This window comes from Conger conger, chromosome 8 (assembly GCF_963514075.1).
Source record: "Conger conger chromosome 8, fConCon1.1, whole genome shotgun sequence".
Taxonomy (NCBI): Eukaryota; Metazoa; Chordata; class Actinopteri; order Anguilliformes; family Congridae; genus Conger; species Conger conger.
Window position 1 is genome coordinate 19,928,116 of NC_083767.1, and position 16,957 is coordinate 19,945,072.

The following is a 16,957-nucleotide window of genomic DNA, read 5'->3' on the forward strand; positions in this document are numbered from 1 at the left end:
CCATTACATCTGGCGTTAAAGTAACACCGCATTTCAGAAAAAGAACATCATACCAACAGTAAAATATGGTGGTGGTAGTGTGATGGTCTGGGGCTGTTTTGCTGCTTCAGGACCTGGAAGACTTGTTGTGATAAATGGAACCATGAATTCTGCTGTCTACCAAAAAATCCTGAAGGTGAATATCCAACCATCTGTTCGTGACCTCAAGCTGAAACGAACTTGGGTTCTGCAGCAGGACAATGATCCAAAACACACCAGCAAGTCCACCTCTGAATGGCTGAAGAAAAACAAAATGAAGACTTTGGAGTGGCCTAGTCAAAGTCCTGACCTGAATCCTATTGAGATGCTGTGGCATGACCTTAAAAAGGCGGTTCATGCTCGAAAACCCTCCAATGTGGCTGAATTACAACAATTCTGCAAAGATGAGTGGGCTGAAATTCCTCCACAGCGCTGTAAGAGACTCATTGCAAGTTATCACAAATGCTTGATTGCAGTTGTTGCTGCTAAGGGTGGCCCAACCAGTTATTAGGTTTAGGGGGCAATCACTTTTTCACACAGGGCCATGTAGGTTTGGATTTTTTTCTCCCTTAATAATAAAAACCTTCATTTAAAAACTGCATTTTTGTTTACTTGTGTTGTCTTTGACTAATATTTAAATTTGTTTGATGATCTGAAACATTTAAGTGTGACAAACATTCAAAAAAATAAGAAATCAGGAAGGGGGCCAACACTTTTTCACACCACTGTACATCTCAGCCCACATCCAGGGCTGGCTCAAGGTTTTTGGTGGTCCTAAACAAAATGATTAATGTTGCCCCTAAAAGTTATCACCGCAACCACAAAATTAAACCAAAGGTTGTTGATGAACACACATTTGTGAATAAACATTTATACAGAGCTGATATGCGGAACAATAAAAGATATATGGAGCAAAATGTAAGCAGTGTACCCTGGTGTCCCTTAGCGTCTCCAAATCTATCCAAAATAGCTAAATTGTTGCTGTGAATAATAAAATAAGAATATGCTTTGTGTCACAAATCAATTGTTTTGAGTAATGAACCTCACTTTAATATCTTTTTCAAGAGGAAATTACTATCAGTATTGATTCTAAGATATTTCGGCAGCTGTCTTGAGACAAATAAGGGACCTTATTGTCAAAACAACCCCAAACAACAACTGGATACTAGTTGGCTGGGAGTAAAATTAAAACTTCCCTTTTTTCACTATGGGAAAAAATAAAAATAAAAGTTATGGTGCATTATGGTGAAAAGGGTATGCTATTTCTTTCCATGATGGGCCAAAGTGATTAAATACACCAGCCTATCAATGCATTTTTTCTAGTATTTGTAACTAGCAGCATTTGCACAGAGCCTGCGCATCGTGATGTGGGTCTGCACAGAGCATGTGTTACTGTTAAGAGATGGAAAGTCCAGGGGTCAGAAAGTAAAAGTCCTGCCATGTATTTCATCCACCCATGGACTCAGCCAGCCGACTTCACTAGTGACCTGCATATTTAACCATTCGTTATTTCACTCATTCATAATATAAGTTCAATACAATTTGAAAAATTTCACGTTGAGCCTTCAAACTGTAGAAGGAAAGTTTAGATTCCCATGCCAATACATACTTATCCAAGCCATGTATCTATCCAGACCACAGTATGATAGATAAATGGCGTGATTGTCTGTAGCACAATGATGGCTTGTTCCTTTAAACTAAAAAATATCACCACAAGCCAGTCATCTGTACATTTATCAGATGAGTTAATGGGTGGGTTGAAAAGCAGTAAAAAATCCAGAAGGTAATGTCATTGAAAAGAACATGATGTACAGCAGGAAAAGGCAGGATACTGTACGTTTTATTGTGAATAGGTGAAATTAATGCTCTTTTAATGAGCCACAATCACCCATCTGCTTTCCTATGGTCTCTCTCTCTCTCTCTCTCTCTCTCTCTCTCTCTCTCTCTCTCTCTCTCTCTCTCACACACACACACAGACGTAGGATGTACTATGTGTCCACCCTCTTACCTGTACGTAAAAAATACAGTTTAAAGGAGAGCAGACAGGTCACCCCCTTTTCTTCATTCAGGCAGGGAGGGTAACGGATAGAGAATTTACCACAGCTGGAGGTGTCGCATTGTGCACCAAACCCCCTGTCTATGGCAGCATATAAATGCCAAAAATCATGAGAAAACAAGATGTCAAGAGCTGTGAGCACAAGACGGTACTTTTACTTCTAAAGCACAAAGTGCTTTTATAGCTCTGCATGCAATATTATGCTATTTTAGGAGAAATCCAGCTTTGACCACCACATAATCTGAAGCAAAACTATTCTACAAGCACTAGCATGACAGTGATGGGTGGAGCCAGCCTAGACCACAGCGGTTATACGTCACTGAAGAATCCTTATGAATGTTTTTTTGGGGAAAAAAACAAAACAAAACAAAACCTATAAAAATACTTAACTTAAGTTACAATGTTGTCAACTGTACAGCCAACGTAATGAGAAAAAAACTAAAACAGATTTGCATTTGTACATTTGCCATGTCTATTTAAAGGTCCCAAGAGAAGCTACAGGCTAGAGAGGATGAGGAGAAAGGACCTATGGGATCCTGTATCCCCACACACTTACTGTATGTCTGTGGAAAATATTCTTCATACACACTATGGATAATTATTCAACAGTAATGGTGGCCCAAAATTCAAGATCTCACTGTCCTGCTTGGCTCAATGAATGCACGTAATCTGCCCTCATTAAATGTATCTGAAATATCTTGGCAGATAGCTACATGATCACTGGCACACAACTTCAAATATAAACACAGCCAGCTATTCCTGCCACAGTTAGCCTAACTGTGGTTCAAGTACCGATTAGCTTAATGTTAACAATAATGAGATTATAGGAAAACTAGCACATTCCTAAGTGTGATCTGTTTTACACACCTGTAGGCATGTAGGCTAAACCGCTCCCTCTCCTCTTGTAGATAGCACCCTAACCACACCAGTCCACCACAAGGATATAACTAATTTGTACTCTCAGTGCCACATTGACATGTCAAGGTTAAGTTCATGTTTGTTTCACTAGCTAGCATTCTGGGTTCGGATGTAACATAATTGGTAGACATTTTACTTAGCTTTTTGTGTTACAAAACATATCTTTCCTTTCTTAAAAGGATGTATAGATGGAGTTTTTCTTGTGTCACAAGCAGAGTAAAGTAACATGAGTAGAATCAAACTTTGAGAGCATAGGGAGCAGTTGAGGTTGGAGAATAGTAGAATGGATGCAGTTGCAGATACAATATTGCACTTGAAGATGGGCTTTCCTCATGCGAGAGTGCTGTAAAAAGACAAACAATAATAATCTCACCTTGACAGAATTAAGCTAATTGTCTTCACTACTGTGCCCTCTCTGCCATATTCAGCTAATGAAAATGTTCACACATCTCAAGGTGCTTTCCTGGGCAGATTACTCTTCCCCTGTCCTCATTGACACAGTTTTCTCGGTTCCCGGAACATTCTGGAATGTACTGCTAAATGTTCCCAAAAATTGGTTTGTCCATTATCTGTGAAACTCTTAGAATTTCATTTTTAAGTAACAAAGGACAATTGGCAGAACATCTTTATTTTCTGGCAATTATTATGCTTTATATTTCAGTTAAAATATTGTATTTCAGTATGTACATGATTGGTCTAAAGAATCAAGATTAATGTGCAAGGTTTGATGCTCACCACAGCTTTAGTCTGGCTTTGTTGTCAAGACAGCATTTCTACCAAATATACATTTGGAACACACTGAAAAAAAAGACACCTGTCTGCCATGATGACTACATCAAAGTTTGCTATGCCATATGCGTGTCAGGAATGCGTTTTCCATGACTTTGACTTAACTTGTTTGAAACATCCAAAGTCTGGTGAATGGTCTCATCATAATGTTATCTCATAACAGAATGGGAATCTAACTGGAACACACACAACTGCAACGTTCTTGAAATGTTTTGTTTTATCTGGACTGGCAGCAGACTAAAGGCAACTGTGCACTGCATACTAATGGTAGTTTAAATGTTCTGCGGAAGAGCACCGTTCTCAAGCATATGCACTTGATTGGTTTAAAGAATCAATTTGACATTCACCTTACCTCTAGTCTGCCTTTGTAATCAATACAATATCTGTACCAAATATAAATGAACAAAATCATTGTCCAAAATGTCTTTTAATAATATTCAACTCTATTAGCTTCGCGTAAGGGATTCACGGTAACCCCAGTCTTTTTTGGACCCGATAAACTCTTGGGGGAAAAAGAATGTAGAATTCATAATTATAATTTATTTTCCATAGTTATTACCACCACCACCAAATTCATCTTACTTAATTTAGTTATTCTATATCACAATACAAACACAAGTTCAAGATAAATAAATGTAAATTACAATTAAATGCTGCTGTGCAGACTGCTCCCCCAGGACGAGGCCCCGAAAAGTAGACGATAAAGGGGTCGACGGCACTCTGTCGCACCCTCCTCCGGTGTTCGACACGCTGGCACGGCTCTGGAGATTTCCGCTACGCTTCATTTCTTGCACCAGGTGATGTTTCATTTCTCAACAAGACAAGTGTAGGCCCCGCCGATGTGTTAATGGATTTTCAGCGGGGTTCCATCAGACTGCAATAATTAACACCAAACGCAAAACATTCCAATGCACCAGCAACAGATTAGGGGGGTTAGTCATGTTCATGACTTTCCTTTCCCACTTAACAGCACATTCTTGCTAATTATTATCGTTATAAATAGGGTGGGGTTGGGTAGAAAAAGTGCGAGGGTATTCTTTTTGCTTTAGAGGATTGGCTTAACATTGAAGACCAGTCCTTGTACATCACACGATTTTGTTAATATTTTCAAAGAAAGCTATACAAGTAAACGCATGCTGAAGCAATCAATTTCACCGCACTAAAATGTTTTTTTCAGAATAGCAGTTATTTGCACTCAAGTCCTGGAAAGAAATAAGATTGATATAAGTTAATAATATTTGCTATCCTCACAGCCTGTGCTCATTAACACTCTTCAGAAATGAAAGGAGTCTGATCGGTTCTCCTGAAAGGGTGCGAGATAGAATGCTCTCTACAGAAATATTCACCACGCATAGCTCTGAGCAGATAATGGTTAGTCTTTATTTATTTGTGCGTTTATTTTCACAGCAGAATTGTTCTTGTGTAGCAGATAGTAATGCCTCACTACTCCATTTCATAGACCCAGAGACCAAAACATACGTTGCTACAATGCAACAAAGTGGGTTATATCAAAATGATGTTGGAATAAATTACTAATTTCAAAATGGAGTGGGATGAATCAGCGATGAGAGGATATGTTATACCGTGCTTTGTAATGCACAGTGAAACAGCGAAAAACTTTCCCAGGGTCGATCTTGAAATTAGTTTTGCCCTTCTCTTGAAATTGTTATATTAAGTCTCTGCTTCATTTAGCCATGCAGTTTTAGTGACAGCTGTAAAAAGACTGATAGAGAAACTGCTGGCATCACTTTCCAAAGCCCTCAGTTGCCCTGCTTTTAGCCTTAAGTGCATGCAAGTGTGTTATCTATCTCAAAAGCCTTCATTGAGAAATGTTTGTGGTGATGCGTTTGATTATTCGCATTCCTCTTCTGTCAAAGTGCTGGTCACATATGGTCAAACAGGTGCCAGAAATTGTGTCCAGTGTAAATTTTCACGGTACATGCCTAGCATTGCTTTCCTTTTATTTTCAAACAATATCCACAGGCTTATTGGCTCTTTCTTGAACTGTGACATGCAGTGCATAATTATGCATGTTCCATGGGCAACCAGTCGATATATCTAAATGATTAATTGTACCGTCCAAGTAACACTATCAATATATATTAACAATTACACCTCCTGTGGCCTACACTCCTTTAAATATGCATTTCAACCCACCAGTGATTGACACGTGGAGCAACACAAGAAAAAGACTAGAAACCTATGGTGCTGCTCTGGACACAATCAGTTGGAAATACTGATTTCATATGTAAAAATAGTTTTTAAAATAGTATCATGAGTTTTTAATATAGTGTCAAAATGTACATTATTATGAAGCACTTGTTCCTTTGCATACAGATAGGCACCCAGTAAGCTAAATTGACATGAATCTGAACTCTCCTAATTAGTATTGTGCTGATTTTGCGGGCAGTAGACACTGAGGCTAGATTCAGGGGGTGGGGAAGGTGGATGGATTTGGGAGCGATGGGAAACAAAATCTCCTCAGTGCCAGCTCTTTTCAATTTTGCAGAACAGGCGATGGCCGTCTAATGTGCTCTCTCATAAGAGCACTCGGGATGTCTAATGAATCAAACTACAGCCAGCCAGCTTGGTCCTCACCATACACTCTAACAAAGACTATGTGCATATGTCACATTGCACCCTGAATTGATACTTCTGATGCCCACAACCCCCACCCTCAATCTCCAACCCCCCCAATGCTTCCCTTTAGGGAAAATGACCCCAAAATTTAAGTCAATAGCTTCACAGTTTGACACATTGGGCCTTTGAAGAATTGTATGATGGAGGGATGAAGCTTCTCACAAATATATGGGATATGTGTGTGGTGTGTGTGTGTGTGTGTGTGTGTGTCTCTGTGTGTAATTTGGATAAAATATAAAACGTAGGCTACAGCTGTCCTTAACTGGGGCAGCCAGTCACATAATGACCTTCAGTTCTGCTAGGTGGCTGTGATTATGTGTTTGGATTCAGAGCTTATTTAAAATCTCATTTACTAACATTGATTTTAGCCTAAACAGATCTGGGCTGAGACCACAGGAATAGAGAGAAAACGCAAAAAAAAAAAAAAAAAAAAAAGGCAAATATGAAACTTTTGACAGGGCGACTGATTAAAATACTTTTGTCGTGTTCGATATTCCTGAACCAACAGTTCATAATGAATAATAAATATAGGCACTTTCACCTTTTTTTTGTCTGTTTCACCAGTTTTGTTGATTTTCAATGTCATAAGCCCCGATTCCATTGTGTTCCAGTGAAGGACTTCCCTGTTGTGAGAAGCCTTCTTTTAAGATTAATATGAAAGCATTTACAGTCCATTGTGCTGATCAGTGAGGGTGGATGGAAACAAAAGGTATTGTTTCTACATGCTGTGTTTCAGATTATTAGCTCACTCTCTCCCTGGAAATGTTTAGCCAATGAGCTCCAGCGTGAATGAGTGAGAAAAGAAGCATTCGCATTAGCATTGGTGTTATTTGGAGAAGGTTTTGTTTTTGTGTCTGCTGCTGGTGTCCCTCCCATGGCCACGGCAGTCTGCGTATTTAGTGATAACTGCCTCAGTAACTCAGACTGACGTTGCCACCACAGAAACAAAAGCAAAACCTACTCCAAACAGGAAATTGTTTTCAAGCTTCACTTTATTCATTTGAGTCTACTAAAAATGGGTATGTTTTCAAGTCAGTAGTAAAATTTCCGCCATGCCAGCACTTGCATTTGTATTGCAAAAATTACCGACTATATCTACTTGCAAATTGGGCTATGGCTTGATTTCAGAAATCTGGGCAGGTACATTGAATCTGTTTTAAATTTACACAAAGTTTTGATTTGTTTAATCAAACAACAACAATTGTGCAGGCTGCAAAACTGTTGACTACTGAAGTACAAGGCCCAGATCACACAATACTCATTTCAACAAATTGTTCAATGCGAAATGCAAAGGCATTGGAAATAATAAAGGAAAACACACCCACATTCACCTTTACAAAGGCTACAGTATTTCTGAAGTCCAGTAACCATAAGCCTTGGCTGTACAGTGCATTTCCTTCAATAAAATATAGAGGAATTTCCAGTCTCTGTATGGACACTGAATGGGCTTCGAGTTTATATTACTTTTTTTTATTTGGCAGACACTTTTATGTGCCATAGGTCGTTGGAGCAACTAAAAAATACAAGTGAGATAAAATATAATTCTCATAAAGTAGCAGCTATTCATAGCCATCAAGTCTAGTTCACACAGTAAAGCACTTGGCTAAGGGAGTGAAACTTTGGCTAAGTCTCAAGCTAGAAGTGAGGGGCGATTACAAGAGATATGATAAAGATTGACAACATCAAGATGAAGATACTAAGTGAGTTTTGAGACGATCATGGGCCTGGAGTCACAAATTAACATGTTTTAAGAAGTTTGACAACCGATTCAGCTATCATCAGAATAAACTAGCTAAACTGTACTTGTGAAGAAAAAAAAAACTTTTTTTTGTAAATCAAAGCCAAAGACAAATGCTGATTAAATCCAAGCCAGGGTCATTGTTCCATTTGTGTTGCAGTAGGGAGTTTGGAAGTGAAGGAGAAAATGCTTTGGACCCATAATTTCTTACGGATCCACAAGCAGGGTTTTACTGATGCAATTCCAGATTGGAAAGAACAGCTCGAGTACTGCAGGCCTGTGGAGCAGGGAACACAGGTTGGACCCTGTAATGCATTTACAGTAACCGGCAGAGCTGTTAATCTCTCAGCCTTACCTGGCTAAATCAATGCAAAAACGTAAAGGCTAAAAGGACAACCGTTTGTATCAGAAAACCCCCACGGTGCTTACAAGATCATAGCGCGGTGATTCTCCAGACACATATTAATGTTGGGAACGAATGGGAGAGCATTGCCGTTACAAACGTTCCTTATTATTTCACAATACAGAGTTTTTGTTTATATTTTTCCTCTTCCATTTTGAGCAGATTGCCACCGCCATCGACCGAGGGTCTCAAGAGCAATTTTCAACCGATGGCTGCAACAAACAAAGCCTCTTCCTGTCTTCAAGTGCAAGTCCCTTTCAACAACAGACTTTTTGGGGGAAAAAAGTGAGGCCTGCCTTTTTTAAGCCTGTGTATGTTTTGAAGTAGGTCCCTTAAGCCGGTAATTGCCGTGTGAAGATATCACACGAATGGTTAGATATGTTCAACCTCTGCCGTACACGGGAGACTGAGATAATCTCTTGGTTCAGGAAAGGAAAATCACTGGATAAGGACATTAGGATGTTCCATGCGGTTTCATTGTGGTCTCAGGCTGACTGAGAAAAGCTGTGCTAAGAGCAGGTGATAAAGCGTTGAACGTGGCAAGTGTGTTTGGATGGGTTTTTTTCTTTCAGCGTGACTCAAGTATTTGTTTCTCCTCTCCTGATCTATCTCCTTCCATATTTTTTGCTGCCCCTCAAACCACCACATTTAAATGATATTTATGATCCATGCTGTAAAAAATGCCTGTAGCAGAATATAATTCATTTTCTTTACAAATTGGAGAACCAGACAACTGCTGATTTATACTTCACAGTACATATGATTTAGCGCTGGAACTCGACGGGACTGTGCATGTGTTTAAGTGATTTTGGAAACTAAAGTCTAGGAGTCTGAATATGCTGCATAAAACAATTACAGTATATAAAAACTAGAAAGCTGTATATCCATATATTGAGCAGATTATGTAAAGCAATTGTCAGTGATGATGGATGCTTTCTACAAAGCAGATTCAAGCCAGTTCAAGATCAAAGCATGAGTTTAAGAGTTTCAAACAGGGCAAATGCTCAGGTTCATGCTGACAAAAACAGGCTTTTGAAGAAACCTTCATCTTTGACTTGTGTCAATATATTGATGGCACAGTTTGGTTTGAGGGTACTGAGACTCAATAACACATTATGCATTTGGTACATTTGCATTATACATTTAGCCTAAGTGGACATCCTCATTCAGAATGATTTACGGAGTTGGAGACACAGTTTTATGTCATCAATTTGTACAACCTGATATTTACTGAAGCACTTTTGACTGACCCGATTCCTGGAGGCTAAAATGGTTGTCGTAATACTAAACAACTGCTTCTGGCTATTTTAGCACTTTGTGGTCTCACCTTCAAGAGCAGCATACCATGATACCGGTGAAGCTAAGATCACATCTCGTAAATGAGTAGGCCATCAGTGGTCATTAAGACTTAATTAAGGCCAGTGATGGCTGCTCATTGATCACACCGCCCATGCTTTCTGTCCAGCTGTGGTACGTGGCAGTCAGACAGTCCGAAGCACTGCATACCATTACTATGAATGGTCTTATACAAAGAGGCATGTGAAATGGTGCCTGAACTGGTGAAAAACATACCACAGACCAGTTAGTGCATATGGCAAATCACTAACGCACTAATGGAAGTTAACTATTCTTACCAAGGACCAAAGTACACATCCGAAATGCACACAGATTGCATCCATTACCAACAATAATTTTGCTTTGAGACATTTATAGATCTGGAAAATTAAGCCAAGAAAAAATCTCTCCCAACTTGCATTCCGCTGCCAGCCAGATAACCACTTTTAATTCCCTTCCATGCTCTGGTTCATTTAATTATTATTCATTACTGTGCATTATGGCTTATTACATCTTATTTACATTACTGTACAATTAGGCACCAAACTCCTGCCCAAAACAAGAAACAGAAATCCAAGAAGCCAATCCATTCCTCTGTTCCCATTAAATCACTGAGCCATTCGTCATATTTAAATTGTCAGTGAAAACTTCCATAATATTAACTTTGGCATGCATGTGTAAAATCAACAAATTGCTTCATGATGTAATTTAAATGTGCTAATTGTTGTTCAAATGAACATTACTCATTTTATTTTGGTGGAAATTATGCTTGAATATGAATACATAAGTAGGGATGATGGTGTGATTTAAATGCACCCATCTTGATGGCATTCATTAAAGATTATTATTATTATTATTATTATTATTATTATTATATTAGTATTATATTATATAACATAAATATTTGAATAATCAGCGTTATCGCAGTTATAGGCTCTCTATAAGAAGGCAGGTTACTAAGTTATTTAAAAGTTGAATGGGTGGTGTTCAGTAAACTGACAGTAAATCGTAGCAAAAAGCATGCTAAACCGAAGGAAAATAGAGCTAGGGCTAGAGATGTTGCCAGAGATAGCACTGTGTACAGGAGGTGACTAGGAATTCTAACAGAATTATTGGTGAATTATTATGTCAGAGGTCAGGTTTCTCCACCACCATGGAGTAAGTGAGGTCAAGGACCTAAAGAAAACTAAGAGACCAAATAAATGCAAGCCATTAAAAACGTATTGAAACCTTTTGTAGCGGGAAAACACACTGTATGTCTAAAAACAAACAGGATTAGGACTATATGATTTTTACATTAATATTAATACCATTAACTAGTAGTAACTTCAACTCTGGTGCCAGTGCTCCAAGGGATCAACACGTCCAGCCACTCCCAGATATCTTCCCGGAGAGGCCGTCGGATGTATTTTTGATTTTGTCATCATAAAAGCGCATGTTACGGTCCGTGCCTGCGAGGGCGTCCTCAGAGGTGTTAAATATTCATAGAAAATTGGATTTTTATTTACACCTTCCAGTTTTGGCTCCAGCCTCCTCATACGGCGGCGGTTTTAATTCGAGCGGCGTGGCTTCCAAACCGACCCCTCCCCTGTGATTGAGCGCGCGTTAACGAGCCTCGGGCCGGCGTCGTTACTGAAACGGGCGCGCCCTGGCCGTCGGCGACAGGTGTTCAGTGGGAGCCGAAAGCGAGTTTCTCCTCGAGCTTCTCGGGCTCGCCTCCCACGTGAACCCGCCCCACCCTCCGGGATCCCGTAAAAAACAGCAGGACGCCGTGAATCAGGAGCCCTGCTCGTCGGCAGCAGGAGCCGTAAAATGGCGCCCACCTCCGGGGACGATTTATCGCCGTGTTTCCGCGGGGACGCGCTTAGACGTTTTCTTTTTTTCACAAACTATTTTTCGACTACATTACTCTCATAAAGGGCCTGTTGACCCAAATCCCATCCTTCCTCACAGCTGCCATTTTGACGGTGCTGGTCTGAATGCATAAATAACGAGAGCAAAAATGACAACGGCTCAAAGATGGGGTTTTTAACGGAAAAAATGATTTTGGAACATTCTTCGGGAAATGACGGTCTCTTAGCACGGGCCCTTTCCGGCCTGTTCTAGGGTTGACTGAGGCGGTATGGTGGGGCAGGAAGATGGGAGATGGGAAATACTCTTGGGCTGGGCTTATATCACCGGAATTGTGAGGACCCATTGAGCATGTAATTTTCCCCCAGCTATGAGGTGGCAATTTGGCCACCAGGAGGTGGCGGGGTGACCTTGAATTGAGTGAAAGGCCTATAAATTCCAAAGGGGCTCCTGTCAAGCCCCCTGCCCCACAAGCTCAGTATTACAATGATGGATAGCCGCCTGGCTCATGCTGATCTTAAATCACCATGATATGAATCATCCCGAGTTCGCACCTTAAACCGCTCACCTGTTAATCAAAGCGGACCGAGAAAAAACCCCCAAAAAAAACCTGACTCTGTTGAGGAGGGATCAGAGTAATGGATTGAGGATTTATGTCACATGACCTGCATCCCTGGTATATACAGTGAGGTCCATAAGTATTTGTACAGTGGTACAATTTATTTTATTTTGGCTCTGTACTGACTTTGAGGCTGTTTACATCCATATCGGGTGATCCCTTTTATGTACACAGTGCGCCCATTTTAGGGGGCAAAACGTCATTGGACAGTTGGCTTCTCGGCTGTTTCTGATTAACCACGGCATGAAATACTTTCATGACAAATCTTACTCAGTCACTTACAGGTCACTAGGCTAATAGGCTAACATACATAAACCTTGAAGTAGAAAGTTTATTTTTAAATCTAAAGTATTTCCTGGAATATGACGACTATTTATTCCAACATTTCCATCGTAAAATAGTATACTTGGTAGGTTAATTTCATTATTACAAACAGCAAATTGCTATTATGTGTATCAGGGAGACGTAATAGTTCAAATAAAAGAAATTATTTAAATGAAAATATTTTACAATGCAGGCCTTTTATTCTAATTAAGTTTGAATGTTCCACCCTTCGGATACACCTTGAAATCTTGGCTAGAATGCTGTGCACAAAAGCACAAGTACGATATAAAACCAAAAGTAGGCAGGTGGATGAGAATGATTGCCTACATGAACGTGCTTGGAACCTGCATTCGCGGCTAGCAATTGCAATTTCTATGTGAAACACTCCAAAAAGAGCAGGAGAAATCTATTGCATCTTGCAGATCTCAGCTCTCAAGTCACAACTTTTGTGAAACGAGCCCCTGATCTACAGAGACTTGTTTCTGATCGGATCCAGTCTTCAACTGTAGAAGTCTTCCTTTGTTCATCAGGCCTTTGCAATTACTAAGCACGTGAGGGGCTCATTTTTATTAGTGATGTTCTAAGCAGTTGATTTTGGTAAGCATAATGTCTGGCCTATTTCTCAATCTTATAGTGATTTCCTTGAATTTATTGGCATGACTCTTGTCCTAGTTGACAAATGGCAATAACAGACTTTCAAAGCCAATCAAATGCCTAAAATCAAGACTAGACATTGAAATCTTATTTCTGCACTAAGGAAGCCATTCAGCACACCCAACTAATCAGAAACACCCGTGAAGCCATTTGTCGCCAGCATTATGGTGCCCTGAAATGGGGGGACTATGTATAAAACATAGTGATGTAATTTGTGTTAAAACCAAAATGTATAATAATACCCTTTAATAAAAGCAGAGAATCTGCACTTTAATTGCATGTGAATTGTTTGATGACACATCCAAAATTGTGGAATACAGAGCCAAGTACAAATGTATGAAAATTACCTTTGGAGAGAGAGAGGATGATAAAATAGAATATTTAATATTTAAAAAAACAAAGAAACCTGTAGTACTAATACTACTAATATTGCATTCTGCTACTACTACTACTACTACTACTACTACTACTACTACTACTACTACTACTACTACTACTACTACTACTACTACTACTACTACTACTACTACTACTACTACTACTACTACTACTACTACTACTACTACTACTTATACCAGTCCTTCTGTTTGATGGCATTGTTTTTTTAATGTTAGCATCAAGCACATAAATGATAATCATCAGAGGTCATGCCTTCAGTGTTTAGCACACAGCTGCAGATTAAGTCAGATTTCCAAAGTACAGCGTTCACGTTTGGGGAGGTCCTGATTGCAATATGGAGTTCCACCTCAGCTGATCCCCTGGAAGTTTTCTGCTTCTCTCGAAATCCACTGCTAATGTTTCCCTGCTGGTGTGTGCCCGAGTGGAGTTCAGAGAGATTTAATGATGTAGGCACAGTGCATTCCGACAATGGTGTTCACTGGTGTTAATGTTTGACCTGGGCTATTTTTCCCCTCTGAAACACACCTGAAAGGAATGACTGAAACACATAGCCTATATGAACAAGATATATAGGCTTCCTATATATAGGCTATAGGATATATAGGCTTTCTATATATTTTGTGTTTGATGCAATTTTAAAAGAAAAATATGCTTGTTAAACTTTCTTCTAAATGTACTGTTATGCAATGAAATTTTTCATTGTTGAGGCTTTCTCGAGAACTAAAATGATGACCTGCTGATAGTGATTAAGGAAATTATTTTTAATCTGAAACGCATGCAAGTCGTTGTTCATGCTGTTAAGCAAAGGTAAATTGAATTAGGCCTATCAGTATTTTCATGATTTCAGTCTCTTAATGACAATGTTGTCCTTACAAAAATGACATTATAAGATTGCCTTTCCTCAGAATTGAATCTAAATGCATGTAACATACAGCCAATTTAATGGAAAAATAGCAATTTTGGAGACATGGCAAATAACATTACATACAGCACATATTTTTTGTTTTCAATACAACACAATATATTTTATATGTAAAGCTATTGGCCAGTTGCAGATATGTGGCAAAATATGTCGATGAAAGCCAACAGTGCTAGTTCTTTCAAAAGCCCTGTCATATGAGGAAACTAACCTGTCTGTATTACTTTTTTGTAAGTGGACAATAGCTTTTAAGGTAGGTTGTTTTGGTAAGCCCAATTGGGTCGCATTCAGTTATGAGTGCCATGGATTCATCTGCCAACACTCTAGTGACAGCTGACATTGTATTGTAATGAAAACATATCTGAATGGGATCAATAGAGAACAGGACCACTAATTTAAAAAAGATATAATACAATTACTAGATTCACAGATTGCGCTGATGTGACAGTTATCTACAAGGCGACACAGTGGGCAGTGAAAAACAGGTAACGGCAGAGACCATAGAGAACATTTCCACATTTTTCAACAAGAAGCTAAGTAACCCAGCCAAAAGATAACTGAAGCTCACACCTGCATATGGATGATCCAGTATTAACTCCATTTTAAAACAAAGAACAGGCCCGGACCTGTTATTGTGTGTGTGTGTCTGTGTGGGTGTGCGTGTCTGTGTGTGTGTGCATCAGTGGGGGTGGCAGTCTGAGACAGACTCCAATCCAATCAATACATTAGGCTCCACTGGCAACAGCCTGCCAGGAAAACAACCAGATCAAAACACACAACAAGAACGCACCTAAATGGCTCTCAGCGGTCAGTGAGTTTTCTTATCAGCAGCTATATTGGGTAGAAATCTCTTATCTCTTTCTATGAGACTGCGTAATCCAGCACTGTTTATGCAGTTTATTCATACAACATTTATGACAGTATTAGTTCTCCATACATAAACAAATGCACAGAGACTGAGAGAAAGAGAGAGAGAGTAAGAGAGCGAGAGAGAGAGAGAGAGAGAGAGAGAGAGAGAGAGAGAGAGAGAGAGAGAGAGAGAGAGAGAGAGAGAAAGAGAGACAGAGAGAGAGAGAGAGAGAGACACATAGCTCAGGTCATCAGAACCTTCTGGAAGTACCTATAATATTATTCATCCTTAATGAAAAACATGCATTAAAGAAAAGTGAATCATCCCATGAAATAACAAAGGCCCCCTTTTTCAGGGTGCATGTTTGATTATACAGACAAGTGGATCCATCTGCAAATGCTTTTGAAGAGTTTCTGGATCCTTTTGTAGGAGCCTTTCATTGTTTCATCAGGGCAATTTTCCATTTGGCCTATCAGTAGACTGGTATGTGCAGTTCAGTGGTAACTACTGCTTTACGGTAGAGGGGATTCAAAAGCTTTATTCCAAAATTGTTGTGTGAAGATCAGAGAAATTCAGTGCAGTTTTTTAGCTAATGGGTGTACGGGCTTCTAGCCATGAACAGACCCGCCTAATCCAGCAGTTTGAATAGGATTAATCCTGCAAACATTCTCCTGGGCAGAATTAAACTGTCAAATGAAACTTCCTGCAGCAAGGCACACGTGCTAAAACCATATCTGTTTAGACTCCTGTCATCCTGTACCACCCTTTCGTCCAGCAAAGAAAGTCCCCTCCATGGTTTCTAAGAGTGGCAGGTTTCAGAGGCCATAATATAAAATTGATGCAATGCCAGTGAAGTGTACAGTTTCCATCATCTGAGTTGCAATTTGCACAATGAAACCAAAATCCCTTTGTTCATGAACGCTGTTATCAAGGTTGTAAATACTTTGTTTCAGTAGTGTGTTGTCATGGAGATGGTATGGCACAAGCAAAATACACACGTTGTTTTTCAACAAACCAGTTTCATCCAAGGTTTAGATACATTTTCATTTAATGGCATTTCATTGATCTATACCTGTTACAAGGGACTGCTTGGCAAAGCTGGATTGGAATGATCCAAATGTATCTCTTCTTGCACAAATCTATGTAAATTAGCTGTCTATTAATGTTTTTTTTTTTTCAGTTTAAGTATTTAGCTGAATATTTTAATGTAATTTCATTGCAGTTGTAACCCAAGATGTAGTATACCTTCAAGAAGCAAATATTCTTGGTTTCACACAAAGAGTTTTACTGCCATCTACTGGCAGCATGTGGTAAAATATGGTAATTTCCCCATATCCATCCATTACGATCCCAGGAGAAATTTAATGAAATTTAAAGAAGATGATGCAGATAAGCAGTGTGTGTTTGTGTGTGCATGCATGTTGGCGTACATGTAAGTGTGTGC